General features: G+C 40.2%; 1 pseudogene; it reads right to left on the bottom strand.

Moving 5' to 3' along the window:
* Positions 1 to 16,112: 16,112 nt before the first annotated feature.
* Positions 16,113 to 18,041, bottom strand: LOC132518569 (afadin- and alpha-actinin-binding protein-like; annotated as a pseudogene).
* Positions 18,042 to 24,348: the final 6,307 nt, after the last annotated feature.

A 24,348-nucleotide genomic window follows, 5' to 3' on the forward strand; every position in this document is an offset into this window, starting at 1 on the left:
AAGTGATATTCAGGTTGCCTTAGCCTCCACAATATTTTTGGTCCTTAATAAGGGAGCAGAAAGGTAGAGTAACTAGTGAGACTTGGCTTCTATTTGGAATTCAGTGTAAATCCTGGTTTCAGAATTTCCAGTTTCACTTGTGGAGTATTCTTTCCCTAGATATTATGATCTTATTTTCTCATTAGACAAAAAGTATTTGTTTCTGATTTCCTAATTTACTTAGAATTTGGGATTTAGAGAGCATCAGGTCTGGGTGATTTGATTAAAGCAGCAGTTCCCAAACCATGCTATGTTTTATTATTAACTAGGGAAATTTTACCGCTACCTGAACCCTATCCTGGACCCACTGAAATAGAATTTCTGGAATTGATGCCTGCTAATGTAGTTTTAAATGTTCCCCAGGTTCTTCTAAGGTAGCCAGCCTGGCACCTGTATTTGGCAACCACTGACTCATTCTGGCTTGTCTTTTTAAGTTACTTCATTTCACATAGTACAGAATTCAAATTTTCAGAGTAAAAAAACTTCTTTCTCATCCTTCTCTACCCACTTACCTTTCATCTGTGGAAGAAACCAGTGTAGATAAGATTCTAGCATGTTTTCAGAGGCATTCTACCTGTATCAGAATATAGTCTCATGACATACGTATTCGTGTTCATACTCTCACCATACTTTATTTACATAGCGTAACATACATTTTTCTGCACTTAGTGTTTTTTTAATTTACTATGCCTTAGAATTTATATAATTATAAAGAATGTCTTTTTTTGTTCTATTCATTTTGAAATTTCAGTCTCAGAAAAGTTGCCATAATACCATACAGAATGCCTGTAATCCCTTTTACCAGATTCCCCAATTGTCAGCATTTAGCTGTATTTTTCCTATCATTTTCTCTTTCTCTCTCTCTTTTTTTTTTTTTTTTTTTTTTTGCAGTACACGGGCCTCTCACTGTTGTGGCCTCTTCCGTTGCGGAGCACAGGCTCCGGATGCACAGGCTCAGTGGCCATGGCTCACGGGCCCAGCCGCTCCACGGCATTTGGGATGTGGGATCTTCCCAGACCGGGGCACGAACCCGTGTCCCCTGCATTGGCAGGCGGACTCTCAACCACTGCGCCACCAGGGAAGCCCTCTTTCTCTCTTTTACATATACACACAGGGTACATGTATTTTCCCCTGAACCATTTATTTTATTATATTTTATGTTAAAAAAATTTATTCGGTTGTGCTGAGTCTTAGTTGCAGCAGGTGGGCTCCTTAGTTGCAGCTCGCTGGCTCCTTAGTTGCAGCAAGTGAACTCTTAGTTGCGGTGTGCACGTGGGATCTAGTTCCTTGACCAGGGATCATACCCGGGCCTCCTGCCTTGGGAGCACAGAGTCTTATCCACTGTGCCACCAGGGAAGTCCCTCCCTGAACCATTTAAGAGTAAGTTGGAATCATGATGCCTAATCACCTACTTAGTATATAAACTTAAGGTATGTTTTTTAAAAGTAAGAATACATGTCCACATATCCCATAATGTAACCATCAAAGTCAAGAAGTTAACATGGATACAATATTATCCTCTAATTCATAGACCCTGTTCACATTTCATCAGTTGTCCTAGTGATGTCCTTTGTAAGTCTGTCCAATCCAGGATTACTCATGGCATTTGTTACCATCTTGCTTCAGCTTCAGTCTAGAATAGTTCCTTAGTCTTTTTTTCTCTTTCATGACTTGACATTTTTGACATCATGGATTCACATCAATGCCTCCAATTCTAATGTTGCTCCACAGGGTTTATTTTAGCTTCCCTCTTCTCGTATTTGTAGTTCCTTTCTCTGACAATGAGAAACCTAGCTCCCATTATTTTCCACATTCAAATCAACTATAAGAGCCATTCTTCTGATCACACCAAGTTCCCTCTGCTCCCCCCCCCTTACCCCACAGGCTTCTGTGAGCCAGTTGAGCATTCCTGACCCCTGGGCCATGGCCCTGATGCTAGTTACCATGTGGGGCACTGCACCTGGTTGAGGACCTTCTCGCAGCCCACAAGGCACTGCATCAGCAGCCCTGCAGTCCACCATGAACCAGGAGAGCACCAAAGAGAAGCATCTAGGTATCTTTAATGGCTGCATTTATTCCCTTGTATCAAGTGAATGAATCACAGTTTCTTTAATCAGTTTCTTACTGATGTGCTTTTTTAAAATTTTTATTTATTTATTTTTGGCTGCGTTGGGTCTTCGTTGCTGCATGTGGGCTTTCTCTAGTTGTGGCGAGCGGGGGCTACTCTTCGTTGTGGTGCGTGGGCTTCCCATTGCAGTGGCTTCTCTTGTGGAGCACGGGCTCTGGGCACGTGGGCTTCAGTAGTTGTGGCTCATGGCTTAGTTGCTCCGTGGCATGTGGGATCTTCCCGGACCAGGGCTCAAACCCATGTCTCCTGCATTGGCAGGCAGATTTTTAACCACTGCGCCACCAAGGAAGCCCCCTTACTGATGTGCTTTTGATTGTATGGAATCTTTAGTCTTGTGCCTTTTTTTTTTTTAATTGAAGTATAGTTGATTTGCAGTGTTGTGCCAGTCTTTGCTGTACAGCGAAGTGAGTCGGTTATTTGTGTGGAATCTTTAGAGCATGCTTTTTGTGAGCTCATTGTCTAAAACGTTCAAGTTTGTGGGATTTTCTGCTCTGTTGTATGTCCACAGATTATACCTATAAGATGACAAATATATGCTACAGGTCCTGAATGTGTATCAGTCTGTGAAGTAGGAATGAATTCAGAAAAAAATTCATTACCAAAATAGGAATACTCCTTGAGATATGGACCTGAATGTGTGAGGAAAAGAATGCATCCTAATCAGACAATTTTTATGTTACAGGCTTAAACTAACACTGTCCTACCTCAAAGTATTTGCTTATTTTGCATGGGTTTTAATACGAAATAATCATTTTAGCTACTTTCAGAAGGAAGGAAGGAAACATCTAACTTGCCAATATCGCAAAACCTTTGGAATAAATTACTGTTGGAGTCTAAATTAAATCCTATCTCTTTGAAAACCGTATCATTAGTAGTACTTTGCTACAATGAACATACTTTTATATTTAGAAATAAAATTTTGAAAAATTGAAAATAATGTAGATTATTTTTATAACCTGTTTAGCCTAACAACTTCTGAAATTTCTTTTCTGTATTTTGCCACACAGATGACAAGATACGTGAATTTATATGCATGTACTTGTATATCTGGAAATTGGATAAATTAAAATTCATATATTTATTTGCAGATGATCTATATCAAAAGATGGCCGTGAAATTGCTCAGCTCACATGATTGTTTGCTTTCCATGGTCTCCATCTCCAATCTAATTTTTGAAAAACATACTACATGTTACTGGGCAATTCCAATGTTTCCGTACTTTGTTATAGAACTCAAAAAATGTTACCTTTGAGGCCGTTCTCACCTTCTGAGATGGCCTACACTCTGTGGAATGTGTTTCTCTCTAAATAAATCCACTTCTTACCTAAAAAAAAAAAAAAAAAGTTACCTTTAAAATGTGAACTTGACTTAGAGGCTTCAAAACATCTTAATATGAGATGCTAAACTTATTCAGGAGAGGACAAACACTTGGGTATGTTGAAGGGTGGGGAATAATCTCTTTTTCTCCTTATACTGTCTCACCCCAGACTTTATGTGCTTGGTACATAATAAGTCACTGGATAGTTGAAAGAGTGATGAGGGTTCTTGCATTCAGAACCAATGTTCTTCTGTAGTTAGAATTCACACTGAAACTAAAGGACGAGGATGGATGATGGAAAAAAAATATGTGCTATATGAGCTAAGACCGTATGAGATGGCACCACTTTCTATCTGGTTTGATAACATGTCTCTCAGCAGCCTGAGGGATAGTCATCTTTCATAATGTCAACCTCTAAACATTCTTAAGTTTTTAATGACTCATTTCAGATCCATCATTCATGATCCACTTAACTCTGCCAAGCCAATTTAATCATCTTCAGCTACAGAGAGGTTTAGCAGGCCCAGGTTATTTATTTAAAATCTTGAAGGGTTAAGAGATCTAGATGTGAACTTTGGTGAATAGATTGGGTTTCATCCCAATCTTAGATTTTTGTTAAAAAAAGTATTTTTAATGGTGAAAAAAATCTTACATGCAGAGGGTGCATAAAATGTATGTACAGTTTCAAGAATAGTGATAAACACTTATGTAATACCACCCAGGTTAAGAAATTGAACATTGCAGGTATCTTAAAAGCTCTCTGTATGCCTTTCCCCTATTGTACCTGTATTAATTAGGTCTCTCCAGGGACACAGAACCAATATGATGTATATATATGTAAAGAGAGATTTTTATAAGGAATTGGCTTCTGTGTTGGTGAAGGCTGGCAAATTCAAAATCTGCATGGTAGGCCTGCAGGTCGGAGACTCAGGAGAACCGGTGTTGCAGTTTGAGTCCGTAGGAGGTCTGTGGTAGAATCGGGAAGAGCTGATGTTGCACATGAAGTGTGAAGGCAGTCCCTCTCTTGCTCAGGGGAGGCTGGTTGTTTTGTTCTGTTCAGGCCTTCAACTGGTTAAATAAGGCCCGCCCACATTATGGAGGGCTTTACTCAGTGTCCACTGATTTAAATGTTAATCTCATCCAAACGGCCTCACAAAATACCTAGAGCAATGTTTGCCCAAATATCTGGGTACCCTCTGGCCTAGCCAAATTGACACACCAAATTACAAAATTATACGCAGTGCCGGTTCTCCCTCCAGAGGTAACCATTATCTTCACTTAAAAATTTTTTTTTATATTGTGATAAAATACTCAATAAAGTGTACAGTTCAGTAGTATTAAGTACATTCATCAAGAAATTTCCAGAACTTTTCATCTTGCAAAACAAACTATACATATTAAACAACAACTCATCCCCTCCTCCCCCAGCCCCGGGCAGCCACCATTCTACTTTCTCTATGAATTGGACTATTCTAGGTACGTAATATAAATGTAACTGTACAGTATTTGTCTTTTTGTGACTGGCTTATTTTACTTAGTGTGATATTCTCAAGATTCATCCACGCTGAAACACGTGACAGAGTTTCTTTCATTTTTCAGGCTAAATAATATTCCATGTTTGTATGTACACATTTTGTTTATCTGTTCATCCACTCATGGATACTTGGGTTGCTTCCATTTCCTGGCTATTGTGAGCAATGCTGCAGTGAACATGGGTGTCAAATAGCGCTTGAACTCCCTGCTTTCAGTTCTTTGAGGTGCATACTCAGAAGTGGAATTGCTGAATCATACAGTAGTTCAATTTTTCAATTTTTTGAGGAGTCACCATATTGTTTTCCATAGTGGCTGCACCATTTTACATTCCCACCAACAGGGCAAGGGTTCCTGTTTCTCCACAGCCTTGCCAACACTTGATATTTTCTGTTTTTCTGATAGTAGTGATACTAATGGGTGTGCGGTAGTATTGTGACTCTTGTGTTAATCACTGTCTTGATTGTCTTTATAATTTATGTATGCATCTCCAACTATATATATATATATATTTTACACCTTTATTGGAGTAAAATTGCTTTACAATAGTGTGTTAGTTTCCGCTTTATAACAATGTGAATCAGTTATACATATAAATATGTTCCCATATCTCTTCCCTCTTGCGTCTCCCTCCCTCCCATCCTCCATATCCCACCACTCCAAGCGGTCACAAAGCACCGAGCTGATCTCCCTGTGCTATGCGGCTGCTTCCCACTAGCTATCTGCCTTACGTTTGGTAGTGTATATATGTCCATGCCTCTCTCTCGCTTTGTCACAGCTTACCCTTTCCCCTCCCCATATCCTCAAGTCCATTCTCTAGTAGGTCTGTGTCTTTATTCCTGTCTTACCCCTAAATTCTTCATGACATTTTTTCCCCTTAAATTCCATATATATGTGTTAGCATATGGTATTTGTTTTTCTCTTTCAGACTTACTTCACTCTGTATGACAGACTCTAAGTCTATCCACCTCATTACAAATAGCTCAATTTCGTTTCTTTTAATGGCTGAGTAATATTCCATTGTATATATGTGCCACATCATCTTTATCCATTCATCCAATGATGGACACTTAGGTTGTTTACATCTCCGGGCTATTGTAAATAGAGCTGCAGTGAACATTTTGGTACATGACTCTTTTTGAATTATGGTTTTCTCAGGGTATATGCCCAGTAGTGGGATTGCTGGGTCATATGGTAGTTCTATTTGTAGTTTTTTAAGGAACCTCCATGCTGTTCTCCACAGTGGCTGTATCAATTTACATTCCCACCAACAGTGCAAGAGGGTTCCCTTTTCTCCACACCCTCTCCAGCATTTATTGTTTCTAGATTTTTTGATGATGGCCATTCTGACTGGTGTGAGATGATATCTCATTGTAGTTTTGATTTTTATTTCTCTAATGATTAATGATGTTGAGCATTCTTTCATGTGTTTCTTGGCAGTCTGTATATCTTCTTTGGAGAAATGTCTATTTAGGTCTTCTGCCCATTTTTGGATTGGGTTGTTTGTTTTTTTAGTTATTGAGCTGCATGAGCTGCTTATAAATTTTGGAGATTAATCGTTTGTCAGTTGCTTCATTTGCAAATATTTTCTCCCTTTCAGAGGGTTGTCTTTTGGTCTTATTTATGGTTTCCTTTGCTGTGCAAAAGCTTTGAAGTTTCATTAGGTCCCATTAGTTTATTTTTGTTTCTATTTCCATTTCTGTAGGAGGTGGGTCAAAAAGGATCTTGCTGTGATTTCTGTAATAGAGTGTTTTGCCTATGTTTTCCTCTAAGAGTTTGATAGTTTATGGCCTTACATTTAGGTCTTTAATCCATTTGAGCTTATTTTTGTGTATGGTGTTAGGGAGTGATCTAATCTCATGCTTTTACATGTACCTGTCCAATTTTCCCAGCACCACTTATTGAAGAGGCTGTACATTCTCCACTGTACATTCCTGCCTCCTTTATCAAAGATCAGATGACCATATGTGTGTGGGTTTATCTCTGGGCTTTCTATCCTGTTCCATTGATCTATCTTTCTGTTTTTGTGCCAGTACCATACTGTCTTGATTACTGTAGCTTTGTAGTATAGTCTGAAGTCAGGGAGCCTGATACCTCCAGCTCCGTTTTTCGTTCTCAAGATTGCTTTGGCTATTCGGGATCTTTTGTGTTTCCATACAAATTGTGAATTTTTTTGTTATAGTTCTGTGAAAAATGCCAGTGGTAGTTTGATAGGGATTGCATTGAATCTGTAGATTGCTTTGGGTAGTAGAGTCATTTTCACAATGTTGATTCTTCCAATCCAAGAACATGGTATATCTCTCCATCTATTTGTATCATCTTTAATTTCTTTCATCAGTGTCTTATAATTTTCTGCATACAGGTCTTTTGTCTCCTTAGGTAGGTTTATTGCTAGATATTTTATTCTTTTTGTTGCAATGGTAAATGGGAGTGTTTTCTTAATTTCTCTTTCAGATTTTTCATCATTAGTATAGAGGAATGCCAGAGATTTCTGTGCATTAATTTTGTATCCTGCTACTTTACCAAATTCATTGATTAGCTCTAGTAGTTTTCTGGTAGCATCTTTAGGATTCTCTTTGTATAGTATCATGTCATCTGCAAACAGTGACAGCTTTACTTCTTCTTTTCCGATTTGGATTCCTTTTCTTCTCTGATTGCTGTGGCTAAAACTTCCAAAACTATGTTGAATAAGAGTGGTGAGAGTGGGCAACCTTGTCTTGTTCCTGATCTTAGTGGAAATGCTTTCAGTGTTTCACCATTGAGGACGAAGTTGGCTGTGGGTTTGTCATATATGGCCTTTATTATGTTGAGGAAAGTTCCCTCTATGCCTACTTTCTGCAGGGTTTTTATCATAAATGGGTGTTGGATTTTGTTGAAAGCTTTCTCTGTATCTATTGAGATGATCATATGGTTTTTCTCCTTCAATTTGTTAATATGGTGTATCACGTTGATTGATTTGCGTATATTGAAGAATCCTTGCATTCCTGGAATAAACCCTACTTGATCATGGTGTATGATCCGTTTAACGTGCTGTTGGATTCTGTTTGCTAGTAGTTTGTTGAGGATGTTTGCATCTATATTCATCAGTGATATTGGCCTGTAGTTTTCTTTCTTTGTGACATCCTTGTCTGGTTTTGGTATCAGGGTGATGGTGGTCTCCTAGAATGAGTTTGGGTGAGTTCCTCCCTCTGCTATATTTTGGAAGAGTTTGAGAAGGATAGGTATTAGCTCTTCTCTAAATGTTTGATAGAATTCGCCTGTGAAGCCATGTGGTCCTGGGCTTTTGTTTGTTGGAAGCTTTTTAACCACAGTTTCAATTTCAGTGCTTGTGATTGGTCTGTTCATATTTTCTATTTCTTCCTGATTCAGTCTTGGCAGGTTGTACATTTCTAAGAATTTGTCCATTTCTTCCAGGTTGTCCATTTTATTGGCATAGAGTTGCTTGTAGTAATCTCTCATGATCTTTTGTATTTCTGCAGTGTCAGTTGTTACTTCTGCTTTTTCATTTCTAATTCTATTGATTTGAGTGTTCTCCCTTTATTTCTTGATGAGTCTGGCTGATTATTTATCAATTTTGTTTATCTTCTCAAAGAACCAGCTGTTAGTTTTATTGATCTTTCTATCGTTTCCTTCATTTCTTTTTCATTTATTTCTGATTTGATTTTTAGGATTTCTTTCCTTCTGCTAACTTTGGGGGTTTTTGTTCTTCTTTCTCTAATTGCTTTAGGTGCAAGGTTAGGTTGTTTATTCAAGATGTTTCCTGTTTCTTAAGGTAGGATTGTATTGCTATAAACTTCCCTCTTAGAACTTCTTTTGCTGCATCCCATAGATTTAGGGTCGTCGTGTCTCCATTGACATTTGTTTCTAGGTATTTTTTGATTTCCTCTTTGGTTTCTTCAGTGATCACTTCGTTATTAAGTAGTGTATTGTTTAGCCTCCATGTGTTTGTATTTTATACAGATCTTTTCCTGTAACTGATATTTAGTTTCATAGCGTTGTGGTTGGAAAAGATACTTGATGCAATTTCAATTTTCTTAAATTTACCAAGGCTTGATTTGTGACCCAAGATATGATCTATCCTGGAGAATGTTCCATGAGCACTTGAGAAAAATGTGTATTGTGTTGTTTTTGGATGGAATGTCCTATAAATATCAATTAAGTCCATCTTGTTTAAGGTATCATTTAAAGCTTGTGTTTCCTTATTTATTTTCATTTTGGATGATCTGTCCATTGGTGAAAGTGGGGTGTTAAAGTCCCCTACTATGAATGTGTTACTGTTGATTTCTCCTTTTATGGCTGTTAGTATTTGCCTTATGTATTGAGGTGCTCCTATGTTGGGTGCATAAATATTTACAATTGTTGTATCTTCTTCTTGGATCAATCCCTTGATCATTATGTAGTGTCCTTCTTTGTCTCTTGTAATAGTCTTTATTTTAAAGTCTATTTTGTCTGATATGAGAATTGCTACTCCAGCTTTCGTTTGGTTTCCATTTGCATGGGATATCTTTTTCCATCCCCTTACTTTCAGTCTGTATGTGTCTCTAGGTCTGAAGTGGGTCTCTTGTAGACAGCATATATATGGGTCTTGTTTTTGTATCCATTCAGCCAATCTGTGTCTTTTGGTGGGAGCATTTAGTCCATTTACATTTAAGGTAATTATTGATATGTATGTTCCTATTCCCATTTTCTTAATTGTTTTGGGTTTGTTATTGTAGGTCTTTTCCTTCTCTTGTGTTTCCTGTCTAGAGAAGTTCCTTTAGCAGTTGTTGTAAAGTTGGTTTGGTGTTGCTGAACTCTCTCAAGCTTTTGCTTGTCTGTAAGGGTTTTAATTTCTCCATCAAATCTGAATGAGATCCTTGCTGGGTAGAGTAATCTTGGTTGCAGGTTTTTCTCCTTCATCACTTTAAATATGTCCTGCCAGTTCCTTCTGGCTTGCAGAGTTTCTGCTGAAAGATCAGCTGTTAACCTTATGGGGATTCCCTTGTGTGTTATTTGTTTTTCCCTTGCTGCTTTTAATATGTTTTCTTTGTATTTAATTTTTGACAGTTTGATTAATATGTGTCTTGGCATATTTCTCCTTGGATTTATCCTGTATGGGACTCTCTGTGCTTCCTGTACTTGATTAACTATTCCTTTCCCATATTAGGGAAGTTTTTAACTATAATCTCTTCAAATATTTTCTCAGTCCCTTTCTTTTTCTCTTCTTCTTCTGGAACCTCTATAATTCGAATGTTGGTGTGTTTAATGTTGTCCCAGAGGTCTCTGAGGCTGTACTCAGTTCTTTTCAGTCTTTTTTCTTTATTGTGCTCTGCAGTAGTTATTTCCACTATTTTATCTTCCAGGTGACTTATCCGTTCTTCTGCCTCAGTTATTCTGCTATTGATCCCTTCTAGAGTATTTTTAATTTCATTTATTGTGTTGTTCATCATTGTTTGTTTCATCTTTAGTTCTTCTAGGTCCTTGTTAAATGTTTCTTGCATTTTGTCTATTCTATTTCCAAGGTTTTGGGCCTTCTTTACTATCATTATTCTGAATTCTTTTTCAGGTAGACTGCCTATTTCCTCTTCATTTGTTAGGTATGTGGGTTTTTATCTTGCTCCTTCATCTGCTGTGTGTTTTTCTGTCTTCTCATTTTGCTTATCTTACTGTGTTTGGGGTCTCCTTTTTGCAGGCTGCAGGTTCGTAGTTCCCGTTGTTTTTGGTGTCTGTCCCCAGTGGCTAAAGTTGCTTCAGTGGGTTGTGTAGGCCTCCTGGTGGAGGGGACTAGTGCCTGTGTTACGGTGGATGAGGCTGGATCTTGTCCTTCTGGTGGGCAGGCCCACGTCTGGTGGTGTGTTTTGGGGTGTCTGTGGACTTATTATGATTTTAGGCAGCCTCTGCTAATGGGTGGGGTTGTGTTCCTGTCTTGCTAGTTGTTTGGCATTGGGTATCCAGCACTGTAGCTTGCTGGTCGTTTAGTGAAGCTGGTGCTGGTGTTGAGATGGCGATCTCTGGGAGATTTTCGCCGTTTGATATTACGTGGAGCTGGGAGGTCTCTTGTGGACCAGTGTCCTGAAGTTGGCTCTCCCACCTCAGAGGCACAGCACTGACTCCTGGCTGCAGCACCAAGAGCCGTTCATCCACACGGCTCAGAATAAAAGGGAGAAAAAGTAGAAAGAAAGAATTAGTAGAAGTAGGAAGAAAGAAGGAAAGAAAGAAAGAAAGGGAGGGAGGAAGGAAGGAAGGAAAAACAGAAAGAAGATAAAGTAAAATAAAATAAAGTGAGATAAAATATAATAAAGTTATGAAAATAAAAAATTATTAAGAAAAAAATTAAAGAGAAAAAACGGACGGATAGAACCCTAGGACCAATGGTGGAAGTAAAGCTATACAGACAATATCTCACACAGAAGCATACACATACACACTCACAAGAAGAGGAAAAGGGGAAAAAATCATAAATCTTGCTCTCAAAGTGCACCTCCTCAATTTGGGATGATTCGTCGTCTAAAGGAGGGAAGGAAGGAAAGAAAGAAAGAAGATAAAGTAAAATAAGTTATTAAAAATAATTATTAAAAATAAAAAAAATACAAAAAACAACAACAAAAAAAAACGGATGGATAGAACCCTACGACAAATGGTGGAAGCAAAGCTATACAGACAAAATCTCACACAGAAGCCTACACATACACACTCACAAAAAGAGGAAAAGGGGAAAAAATTATAAATCTTGCTCTCAAAGACCACTTCCTTAATTTGGGATGATTCGTTGTCTATTCAGGTATTCCACAGCTGCAGGGTACATCACGTTGATTGTGGAGCTTTAATCCGCTGCTCCTGAGGCTGCTGGGAGAGATTTCCCTTTCTCTTCTTTGTTCCCACAGCTCCCAGGGGCTCAGTTTTGGATTTGGCCCCGCCTCTGTGTGTAGGTCGCCGGAGGGCGTCTGTTCTTCGCTCAGACAGGACGGGGTTAAAGGAGCCGCTGATTCGGAGGCTCTGGCTCACTCAGGCCGGGGGGAGGGAGGGCCACGGAGTGCGGGGCGAGCCTGCGGCGGCAGAGGCCGGCGTGACGTTGCAGCAGCGTGAGGCGCGCCGTGCGTTCTCCCGGGGGAGTTTTCCCTGGATCCTGGGACCCTGGCAGTGGCAGGCTGCACAGGCTCCCCGGAAGCGGGGTGTGGATAGTGACCTGTGCTCGCCCTCAGGCTTCTTGGTGGCGGCGGCAGCAGCAGCCTTAGCGTCTCATGCCTGTCTCTGGGGTCCGCGCTGTTAACGGCGGCTCGCGCCCGTCTCTGGAGCTCCTTTAAGCAGCGCTCTTAATCCCCTCTCCTCGCGCACCAGGAAACAAAGAGGGAAGAAAAAGTCTCTTGCGTCTTCGGCAGGTCCAGACTTTTCCCCGGACTGCCTCCCGGCTAGCCGTGGCACACTAACCCCCTGCAGGCTGTGTTCACGCCGCCAACCCCAGTCCTCTCCCTGCGCTCCGACCGAAGCCCGAGCCTCAACTCCGAGCCCCGCCTGACTCGGCGGTTGAGCAGAAAAGCCTCTCGGCCTGGTAAGTGCCGGTCGGCCCTGATCCTCTGTGCGGGAATCTCCCCGCTTTGCCCTCCACATCCCTGTTGCTGTGCTCTCCTCCGTGGCTCTGAAGCGTCCCCCCTCCGCCACCTGCAGTCTCCGCCGGCGAGGGGGCTTCCTAGTGTGTGGTAACCTTTCTCCTTCACGGCCCCCTCCCACTGGTGCAGGTCCCGTCCCTATCCTTTTGTCTCTGTTTATTCTTTTTTCTTTTTCCCTACCCAGGTACGTGGGGGGTTTCTTGTCTTTTGGGAGGTCTGAGGTCTTCTGCCAGCGTTCAGTAGGTGTTCTGTAGGAGTTGTTCCAGTTGTAGATGTATTTCTGGTGTATCTGTGGGGAGGAAGATGATGTCCGCGTCTTACTCTTCCACCATCTTCCCAGAAGCCCCCAACTATATATTATTTAGTTCTGAAAAACGGATAATAAGCACACAGCCAGGGAAGAAAAGGATAATATTGCTACTGCAAAGTGACAGCTCCCAGGAGATGATTTACTGAATGTCTCTGACTTCGGCTTTCCTGCAAGTTTACAGTGGGCAAGGGCGTGAATGAGTCTTGGGAAAATTGGACCAACTACTGTTGTGTAGGTCTGGAAGGCCAGTAAGAATGTGGTAACAGGGACTGGCTTGCTCTGTGTTTTCTGCTTCTCAGCTTGCTGTGGCCTACCATCTAACTGTCAGAGTAGGTAGCACTTATTCTTTGGGGTTAAGCCAGTTCCAGGCTTCACAGCATGCAGGGCAGAGCAGAAACAGAACAAACTGGGCCAGACTCATCTGACATTCTCAGGTTTAAAACAAAGATGATAGGATTGCAAACACCATCTTGGAGATAGCTCTCAGCCTACTCTCTTTAGTCATGTTGCTCCAGTCTGGACTTGCTGCCCTGTATTTTCTGATCTCCATTCTCTGTTGTCCTGGAATTTCCTTTGTCTCTCCTGTGTTGAGTCTCCTGTTTCCTGCATTTCATTTCTGTCACTTTATTGTGCTTTCTGGTTGTGGTCGCACATCCTTCAGTGGCTTCCTGAGAAAGGGTCTATAAGGGATAAAAATGTTGAAACTTGACCGCTTGGGCATAAAATGTTAACAGGGGAAACATTTCCCCCCAGGATTTTGGAGACATTGTTCCATTGTTTGTGCTTCCAATGTTGGTATTTGAAAGTCCAGAGCCAGTGATTTTTTTTGTCCTTCGTATGTTTCTTTTCCCCCTCGCTAGAAGCTTATTGAATCTTCTTTTTATCTTTGCTGTTCTGAAATTTTACAGTGGTGCCCCTTGTTGTAGGTCTATTTTCATTCATTTTGCTTAGCCCTTAGCCCATTCAGTCTTTTTTTTTTTTGCGGTACTTAGGCCTCTCACTGTTGTGGCCTCTCCCATTGCGGAGCACAGGCTCCGGACACGCAGGCTCAGCGGCCATGGCTCACTGGCCCAGCCGCTTCGCGGCATGTGGGATCCTCCCGGACCGGGGCATGAACCCGTGTCCCCTGCATCGGCAGGCGGACTCTCAACCACGGCGCCAACAGGGAAGCCCCCATTCAGTCTTTAAACTTAAAGCCTTCAGTATTTCATTACTATCTCCTCCTCTCCATCTTCTTTTTCATTGTACTTTATGGATATCACGCCTCGTAATCTGATTGTGGTAGGCCAAAAAATGCCCCCTGCCCAACTTGCCCATGTCCTAATCCCCAGAATCTGTGAATGGTACTTTATGTGGCAAAAGGAACTTTGCAAATGTGATTAAGAATAACGAGATGAGATTATCCTGAATTATCCTGGTGGGTTCAATGTAATCACAGGGTCCTGTTAAGAAGGAAGCAGGAAATTAAGTAGTAGATGTGATAATGGAAGCAAGAGTGATGCAAGGAGGAGGTCACAGGCCAAGGAATGTAGGCAGCCTCCAGAAGCCAGAAAAAGCAGTATGGAAACAGATTTGCCTCTAGCACCTCAGGAAGAAGCATGACCCTGCCAACACCTTGGTTTTGGCCTAGTGAAACTCATTTCAGACTACTGACCTCCAGAACTGAAAGATAATAAATTAGTGTTGTTTAAGCCTCCAAGTTTGTGGTAATACGTTACAGCAGCAATAGGAAACCAATAACTGATCCTCTGATTTTCATCTCTGTTTTTTAATTCTTTGTCTTTTTAGTATTCTCATTCTGGGAGACTGCGTTAACTTTAAAAAAATGTTCCCCACTTCTGCTAAATTATTCTTTTTGTTATCATCTTAGTTTCTAAGAACCTACGTTCTCTCAATGTTTCCTTTTTAAAAAAGAACATCATTGTTATGTTTCATGGATGTATGGACTGTGTTATCTCTTTTTTTATTAATGATAGTTTTGTTCTAGTTTTTTTTTTTTTTTTTTTTTTTTGGCTGCAAGGTATGTTTCCTCCAAACTGCTTTTATTTGATTGATTGTGCTTAGTCTGTTTTCTTCTCTGTTAGAGGCTTTGCTAAGCTGTCTGGTAATCTTTGGCTGTCTGATCATGATTGAGAGCGAGACACTGAAAGGCTAATTGGAACTGCTGAGTATCTGTGTAGGAAGATTGTCCTGTGTATCGTAGGATGATTAACAGCACCCTTGGCCTCTCTTTACTAGACACCAGCCACACCCCTCCAGTCTTGACAATCAAAAATGTTTCCAGACATCGCCAGATATTCCCTGGGAGCAAAGTCATCCCAAAGGAGAACAACTATTCTAGGACAATGTGAGTGCTTCCCGTTAGTTGGGGGAGCTCCCAATGTCATTATTTTCAGGTTTTTCCTTCTGGGCAGGTCAGATTCCTCAGAAAAGGGTCTTCCAGTCCCCTGCTTGGAGGGCAGAGGTTTGACTGCCAGTGGTCTGGTGGCTAGTTGGAGAAGAAGCCTGAGATCTGTACTATTAAGCCGTTTCAGGGAGAGTGAATCAGAAAGTTTTATCACAAAAGAAGTGTTGCCAGAGGGAGCAGAGCACTAAGTACATCAGCACATCACTGCCTTTAAGCTCCCTTGAGATGCTGGAGATAGAAGGGACAGAAGGGTGACCCGCAGGCAGTACTCATAGCCTCCAGGGACTCTCATACCATCCTTTTCCTACTGAGATTAATATGGTTTAGAGATTCCATAATTAGTAATGTAGAGGGCCACTGTTAGAGAGCCAAGTTTATCTTTTACATAATAGGCTTTTTCTTTTTTTTACATAAATTTCACTTTATTTAAAACATATGAACGAGGGTATTTCAGATCACACTAAACATAATAAATATATAACTTGCTTTGTTAAAAATCTGCAGTATACCTTCAAGGAAAGGCTAAATTTCCAATGCCAACTATATATGAGACAAAATTAAATATTTACAATAATCAGTTTCCTAAAAGTGGTATTTTTAATACCTATAAGAGGAAACTCATTCTAGTGCTTTGTTTCCATCGAAAGGTCTATACATTCCTTTATTCACAGAACCAGGTGCTTCTGTTACTAAAAATACATATCCAAAGCTTTTATATCCTTCTAAACAGATTTAACATTTTAGCTCTTTGGGGGAGGAACAGGGAAGTCCAGACAACACAGACCATCTTAAATTATTAGAGATGATTGGCTTGATAACACACCCTGTTTCAACTCAGATGGGAAATTTGATGAACATGTTAATGATAAAAAAGAAAAATCCCAGTTCACATGTCTAAGGTAAGTCATCCTTCTCTACGTGAGCATTTGCGTGGGTCGAGGAGCATCCATTACAGCAAACTTCCGGTGATCCAGACCTTGATACCACGCTCCACTTCTGATTTGTACATTCTCTTCCAACTTGACATGGCTTAGATTCTTCAGGGGTTATATTTAGTACATTGATTGAACTATGTTCAGATACACAGGCACGTGTCTGGCAAAAGTCGGAAGTAGAAGGAGAAGCAGGAAGAGATTTAATAAGTTTAGACTTGCAAACTGGAGACCCAGTAGGCACACCGTGAGGTTTCTTTTGCCGTGGCCTCGAGTGTACTGTAGGGTTGTCCCGATCCGAACTTCCTGAGAACGCACTGAAAAGTTTCACATTTTCTGAGCTCTGGTGGTCCTAGGTAGTCATATTTAAAAACTGTTGATTTACCCAACTGGCTCTTTCTTCTTCAAATGCCTTTCTCTCCAATCCTAGGCGAATAGCTGCTTCTGTAAAGCTTAGTCTTTCTTTCTCGAAATTCTTCTTTTGCTCTTTAAATAGGGACCGTTCTTCTTTGAGGCGTTCCTTTTCTTCCAACAAGTAACAGTCTTGTAGCAGTGAAGTGGTGTCATCATCACATGCAGTAGCGAGCTGCTGCTGTAAAAGTTGCTGCCGAGTTTTAATAATTTCTTTACACTGTTGAATTTCTAACTCAAGTTTTTTCAGTTTCTTGTTCGTGGTCTTGTCGTGAGATTACATCTTCATCATTAAAACCTTCTAGGTGTACCTTTGAAACTTGGTTATCAAGTTTTTCTACGTGACTTTTCAAAATTCTCTACTGTTTTCTGATGCTATTGGTAAGCTGCTCTCTCACAGTTGCACAGGAAAGGTGAAACGTACTCTCTCTATTCAGTTCCCCAGCATCTTCAGTATCAGGGATAACAGTTCCTGTACTATCATCTGCTCTTTCTCTAGGTTTCTGCTTTTGGGGAGAAAGAAGAGAAATTATTTCCTTTTTCATTTGCTGAAAAACCTTCTTAAGCTCAGCATTTTCCATTAAGATTTGTTTCTGACAATATTCAAGAGAATTTTTTACATTTCATCTTCATTCCTGGCTTCAGTTTTACCCATCCTCCAGGAGCCTTTTTCCATCAGCTCTCCCCACTTAATTTAAAACTTCCATAGCTATTTTTTTATCCTTCTTGGTCATAACAAGTTGATGTAGACGTTCCTTTAGTTTATTATATTCACGCTCTTTTCTCTTCATATCATGATTATATTGAGTAGCTTGACTTACAATGATATTTTGTAATTTCTGCACCTCATCTTTCTCATTTTTCAGTAGCTGATGCAAATTCCTGTTCTTGCATTGTAACTGTCTGTCTCTCTCCTGAAGACCAATCATTTCTGTCCTGGAGGTTTCCAGTTGTTCCTTAAGTTTTGCATAGCAGTTCTGCAGATGGTCCATATCGCTTCCCAGTTTCAGATTCTGTGTTTCCACATTTTTCTGGGCTAGAAGTTTCTTCTGCTGAGTACAAGTAGCTCATTCATACAATTTAAAACAGGAAGTATATTTAATTCTCTCTTTGTCTCTTTACCTTTGGATTCTTCATATAATGAAGGAAAACCGAAAGTAGTCAATTCCTGATCAAGATATGAAATACTTTGTTCAATATTCTGTTATGTGCAGAAGGCACTAAAAAAAAGTGCACATTTTTTGATAAAGGTATTGAAGAACATAGCACTTGCTGTGAGTATAAATTTGATGGAGACATCTTTGTTTCTGAGGTATATTGAGAGAGATGTTTGCTTTCTGAACACAGACCTCGATCTGTAACAGTCATCCAATCTCCCATAGCAATCGCCAGAGCCAGGATACCTGAGGAACCAGTTCAGCGGTGAAACATTCAGCCCAGCTGCTTTCACTCTACTCTGTAGGCATCACGGCCCCTGGGTGCGGCGGAGACGCACCGCTCGGCCGTCCTAGACCTGCTCGCGCAGCTCCGAGGGTCCGCACAGGCAGCCTACATAATAGACTTTCTTAAGGTGTGCAATTCATCCAGTGGAGACCTTGACCCAAGATATTGAACTCCTTGCTAGATTATGTTAGTGCCCCCACACAGTTCAAAGTCCTGAAGTCAGCATTCAGCTTTCATACATTCACTTATTCCTCCTGTCTTCAGTGTAGTACCTCCATCCTCAACCTGCCCATCTCACCTCCTGTACTCCACTCCAGAAATCATCTGTGTTAAAAGACTCTCCAGAGGATAGATGTTCAGAAATCTGGAGGTGTTGGGGAGAGGATCTGGGAATCTAATTTCACTCATTTCTCTTTATGCTCTTCCTTCCCTTTCACCCAAGATTTGGAGGTATCTGGTCCTGAGTCTTTTAAGGATTTTCAGAGTAAATTACTTTGGTTCTCAGCTCTCACAACCACTGGCTACAACTCAGCTTTTGGGGGTTGGTTAAATCCTTTACCATAGTTCCCTTTGCTTTCCAGCTTCTAAAATCTTGTTACTGTTGTCTCCTTTCCTCTTCTTCCTGTCCTTGTTATTTTATGTCTTTTTTTTTTAAGTATTTTTCACTGGGGTTTTGGGAGGAAACAAAATTTGATACATGTATTCCATCCACCATCTTAAAATGGGACACCATACTTTTATTGATTTATAAAGTTAGATCATGGATCTCCTCCTGACCTGCTTTATGAGCTGAATGCTCCCAGTTTTCTTTAGTTTGATGCCTTCCATAGCAGTTTTTGTGATCTCCTGCCTCACTTGAATTGCTATTCTTTGCTATTGTGTCTTTGGGAAAGTTAATTAACTACAACTGGAACATGATATCTAGGATAAGGTCATCCATCGTTTAATACAAGTGAAGCACCAAACTAACCATTTTATTTTTGGCTATTAATGTTGCCTGCATTACCTGGAAAAAGTGATTCTGTTATTAGTTATGATTCCTATCATTTTGGAGTATCTTTTAGTTGAAAAGATCTAAATATTCCTTGAACTCCCGTGGACTTCAAGACTGCCAAGGCTAAGCTTTAAAATTGAGAACAGTCAATTTTCCAATTCCTGCCAAGAGCAATTCTTGGGAGATGATTAAGGGTCAGCATGGCATATTAACACTGTTGATCTAAAACAAAGCTAATAATTTTCTTCCTTTACCCAATGTCCCAGTCAGTGTTCTTAAGTTAATAATGTCAGCTTCCTAAAAGGACACTAGTGTCTTTATATTTTCCGTTTGTGAGATATAATTTAATTTGATTTTAGCAAGCAGCATTTGAATGTCCATTGCACAGGGTGGTACTAACTAAATGATAATACAAGTCATATTAAATCTCTTATATTTGGGCATTAGGAAGATGATCTGGGTACCACAATAGGATATTATACTTTAGACAGCATATTGGTTTTCTGGGTACCTTTTACAAATAACCACCAACATAGTGGCTTAAACAACTCAAATGTATTACCTCACAGTCCTGTAGGTCAGAAGTCTGACACAGGTCTCAATGGGCTAAAATCAAAGTGTCTCCAGGCTGCATTCCTTTGCAGAGGCTTTAGAGAAGAATAATTTCCTGCTCATTAGGGTTGTTGATAGAATTCAGTTTCTTGCATTTGAGGGAATGAAGTCCCCATTTTGTTGCTAGTTATAAACTGAAGGCTGTTCCCAACTTCTAGAGGCCACCACATTCCTTGGCTTGTGGCCCCCTCCTTCCATTTTCAAAGCCAGCAGCAGTGGGTCGAGTTCTCACGTTGAATCTCTCCCAACGCTTCCATCTCATCGCTCTCTGACCACAGTCAGGAAAGAGTCTCCAATTTTAAGGACGCACCTGAGTAGATTGGGTATCTCTCAATGATCCAGGATAATCTCCCCATCTTAAGGTCAATAGTCTTAATCATATCTACAAAGTCTATTTTGCCATGTAAGGTTCTGGGTGTCAAGGTATGGACATCTGTGGGCAACCACATGTACCATGTACATTAGATAACAGTTCTGTAACTAAAAATGGAATTATTTAGAATTGGCAGCTTGAAAACTCAAGGTAAAAAGGGTCTAAAAAAGTGTTCTATCATTTGCTTAAATTGTTAAATGGTGGGTTGCAGAAACACAACCAGCTTTTGACAGCATTTCTTCTCCTCCCCAAATTTGGTTATTTTATTTTTGCTGTAATCTTTATTTAATCTTTGGTTAGGATTCTTCAGAATAACAAAGACTGTACTTTTGTCCATTTGTAAATAATGACTGCATCTACCCACCCCCCACCCCCGGCAAAGTGACAGCCATTGCAATGGGGCAGATAAAAATGGGAGATTTTCTTCTTGCTATTCTTATAGCAAAACGCTGCCATTTAAATGGAAACCAAATTAAAACAGAGATAGTAGATAGTTTAAGAGGCAAATGTTGCCTTTCTTTGCTATCTCTTACCCATAAACTTCAGCGTGTGATCTGTAGACAGACTGGCAATATTGTCTACTGTCTTTTATCATCCTCCCAAAAGCAGTTGATTATCTTGGAAGGGCTTCAAAAGCAATTAAGAAAATCCCTTATGTCAAGTTACGTTTCAGACAGGATAAATTAGATGTATGGGGAAATGTCCTGATAAAGTACTCGAGAAATAATGAATCTGTGTACAATTTGTAATTGCTCCTACAAAAAAGTTAGAGGCTGTTAACCTGAGACTGGACGCTCAGAGATGGTTTTTTAAATTTCTCATTACAAATGCAAATGCCTTATGAAATTGAGCCCAGCGCATTTTTAAATGTCCAAAATGTAATTCAAAACATTGTTTATTACATTTCTGTCCTGGTTCTTTACCGCATCACAAGCTTCTTTGTAAACGCTGATTTTTAAGCCAGGGGGTCTGAAAAAATGAAATGGATGGCAATGAAAAAATGGCCGATTTCACTCACTAATGTGGAACAGGTCCTAAAGGGCGGCTCTGCTCCAGAATGAAGGGTGAGGGTTAGCACCAATGCCACAAAAGGATGGTGATGGATGGTGATTGAAAAGACGTTGATGTGTCAAGTGCCCATGAGATTATTGCGTTTGGTTTCCACTTTATGCATTAAAGATAGACAGATGATCTTCAATCTCCATAACCCCATCCCTGTGACTCCAGAAAAATACAGGCTCCATGGATGGCCCATGAGTTAGTGGGGACAGAGATGGGTGGGTTAGGTGCTGGAGCCTGGGGATACTCTGTCAAAAATAGGTATCTACTTAGAATACTTTTATTATCACAATGTTAGGAAATTCAAATGCAATTTCCTTCCCTGATGAACTGCTATTCCCTTCTGAGTAAAGTGATTTCAACTCTTCCAAACTACTTGGATTTTATCTCCCATTTCCTAACTTTTGAGGTATGGGTGTACCCGTTGCTAATTTTCCTCCCGTGATAAACATTAGCAAGTGGGAAGTTATTAGAGGGTTATTATACAATATTCATAGACCGCTTTTATTTGTGAAAGTGTTGGAAGGTCTCTTAAATATGAACTGTTTCCAAATAACCTTGGGCTCATGTTTCATCTTGATCCAAATCCCATGGAAGCAAACCAATCATGAAGCTCTCTGAAAAGTCACTGGAAGCCCCAGGCTCAGAACCCAGCTGTGGAGCATGAACTATTAGGTTCTGTGCTGCTGGAAGCTTTGAGTAACTGAACCACAGGGACTGATGCTCATTTAGGAATCAAAGTTGGTGCTTTGTTTCCAGAAGCCTTTGCCTGAGCTGAGGAAAGTAGACTAAACCTCTCATAGGAGTTCAGATTGTATAGACTTTACTTTTTACACAGTTGCTTTTGAGATGGTTCAACAAAGTGATGTCTTTTCTGTTTAAAGAATAGGGAACAATAACAACAGCAAAGCCAGTGAAAAACAAACTGCAGGGTATTCCCATCCACAGAACAACTCTGATTTCTAAGTTTGTCTTCGTTAATGTTCTATCCATTGGCATTCGTCCATGTTCTCTCTTGGTGAGCTGTTTCCCGCTCCTATCCTCAAATACCATCGCAGGTCAAAACTGAGACCTCTGCATTATTTCTCTTGCCTTGATCTACCGTCCTCTGATTTACAGCTTTATCATACTCCTTTCTACTTCTCATCAAAGCATGTTTGTCCTGATTCTCTCCAGAGTCAGCAGCCAACATAATAATAGTATTGCTTACTAAGTGCTTTATTTGTAATAATCCTCTTATCCTCAAAATAACCCTCTTGGGTAGTTACTATTCTTGTGCTCATTTTACAAATGGAGGTGAGGGAGACAGTGATGAAAAATGATAAGCATGTTGTTTAAGTTTCACAGCTGGCAAGTGATGGAGTCAGGATTCATGCCCAGGTGATCTGGCCCCAGAGCCCCTGCTGTTCACCTCTGCTTTTCACTGCCTGTCAGAACTGGGAGAACTAATTGTTGCTTTAGGTTAGATCCTAAATGTAGATTCTGACATTTCAATGGCTGTTGGATCTAGGGCAAGTTAACTAACTTCTCTGAGCTTTAGTTTCCTCAGCAGTAAAATAGGGATATTTGTGTGAAAAAAACAGAGATAACCCCCATAAACATTCATGGCTATAGTAGGTCCTTGAGAAAATTTAGTGTTAGCTAACCCTTTCCTTTCCTTAATGTTCTCTCCTTAATAATATAATTTGCAAACGAAATCAGCTGATTTCTGATGTTGATGGGGAAAGTGGTTTACCATGTTGCCTCTCTCTTGTGGTAACATCAAGCATTGTGACTTTTCAGATTGGCAGACTTTTCAACACTTCAATCCATTTAGGCAAGGACTACATCTTCGCTGAAGTTGTACCAAGTCACATAGTCTTAGATGTACTTGTTCTCGATCTGGAAATTTTATATTACACTTACCACGTGCTCACTGCTATGTCTTCAGGAAATGTTTTTTTTGTTTGTTTGTTTGTTTGTTTTTGCGATACACGGGCCTCTCACCGTTGTGGCCTCTCCTGTTGCGGAGCACAGGCTCCGGACGTGCAGGCTCAGTGGCCATGGCTCACAGGCCCAGCCGCTCCGCGGCATGTGGGATCCTCCCGGACCGGGGCACGAACCCGTGTCCCCTGCATCGGCAGGCGGACTCTCAACCACTGCGCCACCAGGGAAGCCCTTCAGGAAATGTTTTGAAGCAGGAAATGAAGTGGAGCGGCAACCACCTGCTTGTGGGATTGTGTCATATCATGAAGAGCTGGTGGGCTGGTCTGGTGCTCCAAGAATGGCAATGACCCATGGAAAATGCTTTGGCAGAAGTCAGCATATTCCCTGGCCATGGGACCAGCTGTTTCTAACTACACACTATGTAGTTACACTACACACTACGTGGTGGGAAGTTCCCTTTCCAAGTTCTGGGAACCACACGGGCTATTAATTTTATGACAGTAAATATAACTGCAGGTATCTGTGTGCAAGACTGGGTTGCAGGATAAACATGATGAATTATCCACTTTCTGGGGATGAAATGGAAAGTTATCTTTTTTGTTACACTTATCACAATAGCCAGTAGAATGCACAGGCCTTTGCCAAGTTTTAGTCACACTTATTTATATGAGATAAGAAGAATATGAAAAGTTCATTATATTGTATTTGAATATCTCCTCAAATAAGCCCTCATATTAATTTCATCTTCATTTTGATGAATCTTTGTCTCTATGCCCCATCTTTACTTAGCTTTACCATATGTAACTCTGAGCATATTAATCCACAGCCTTTTATTGAGTATCTACTAAGTGTAATTTCCTGTACACATGGGAATATAAAGAGGAACAGAGCATGATCCCTGTCCTGAGAGATCTTGAAATCTAATAAGAGCTAAGAATCAAACATGTAAAAATGCTACATAAACATATTAATATTTTTGGAACAACAGCTACTTGCAGACTACCAATTACTTAGATATCCTCTCAGAGATAGCCTGTGTATAGATTGAGCATATATATATACACATACTCTTTTTAAAAAGTAACAGTTAAAAGCGTGCCATATGTACTGTTATGGTCCTTGTTTTTTTTCACTGGTAATATGTCTTATAAGTCATTTCATAGCTGTGCATATATATCTGCTCCATTATTTTTAATAGCTTCATAGGATCCCATTATATGGAAACCAGCTATTTTCTATTATTATCTTATTGTTGTTGTTTTTTTTTACATCTTTATTGG

This window comes from Lagenorhynchus albirostris, chromosome 3, assembly GCF_949774975.1.
Source record: "Lagenorhynchus albirostris chromosome 3, mLagAlb1.1, whole genome shotgun sequence".
Classification (NCBI taxonomy): Eukaryota; Metazoa; Chordata; class Mammalia; order Artiodactyla; family Delphinidae; genus Lagenorhynchus; species Lagenorhynchus albirostris.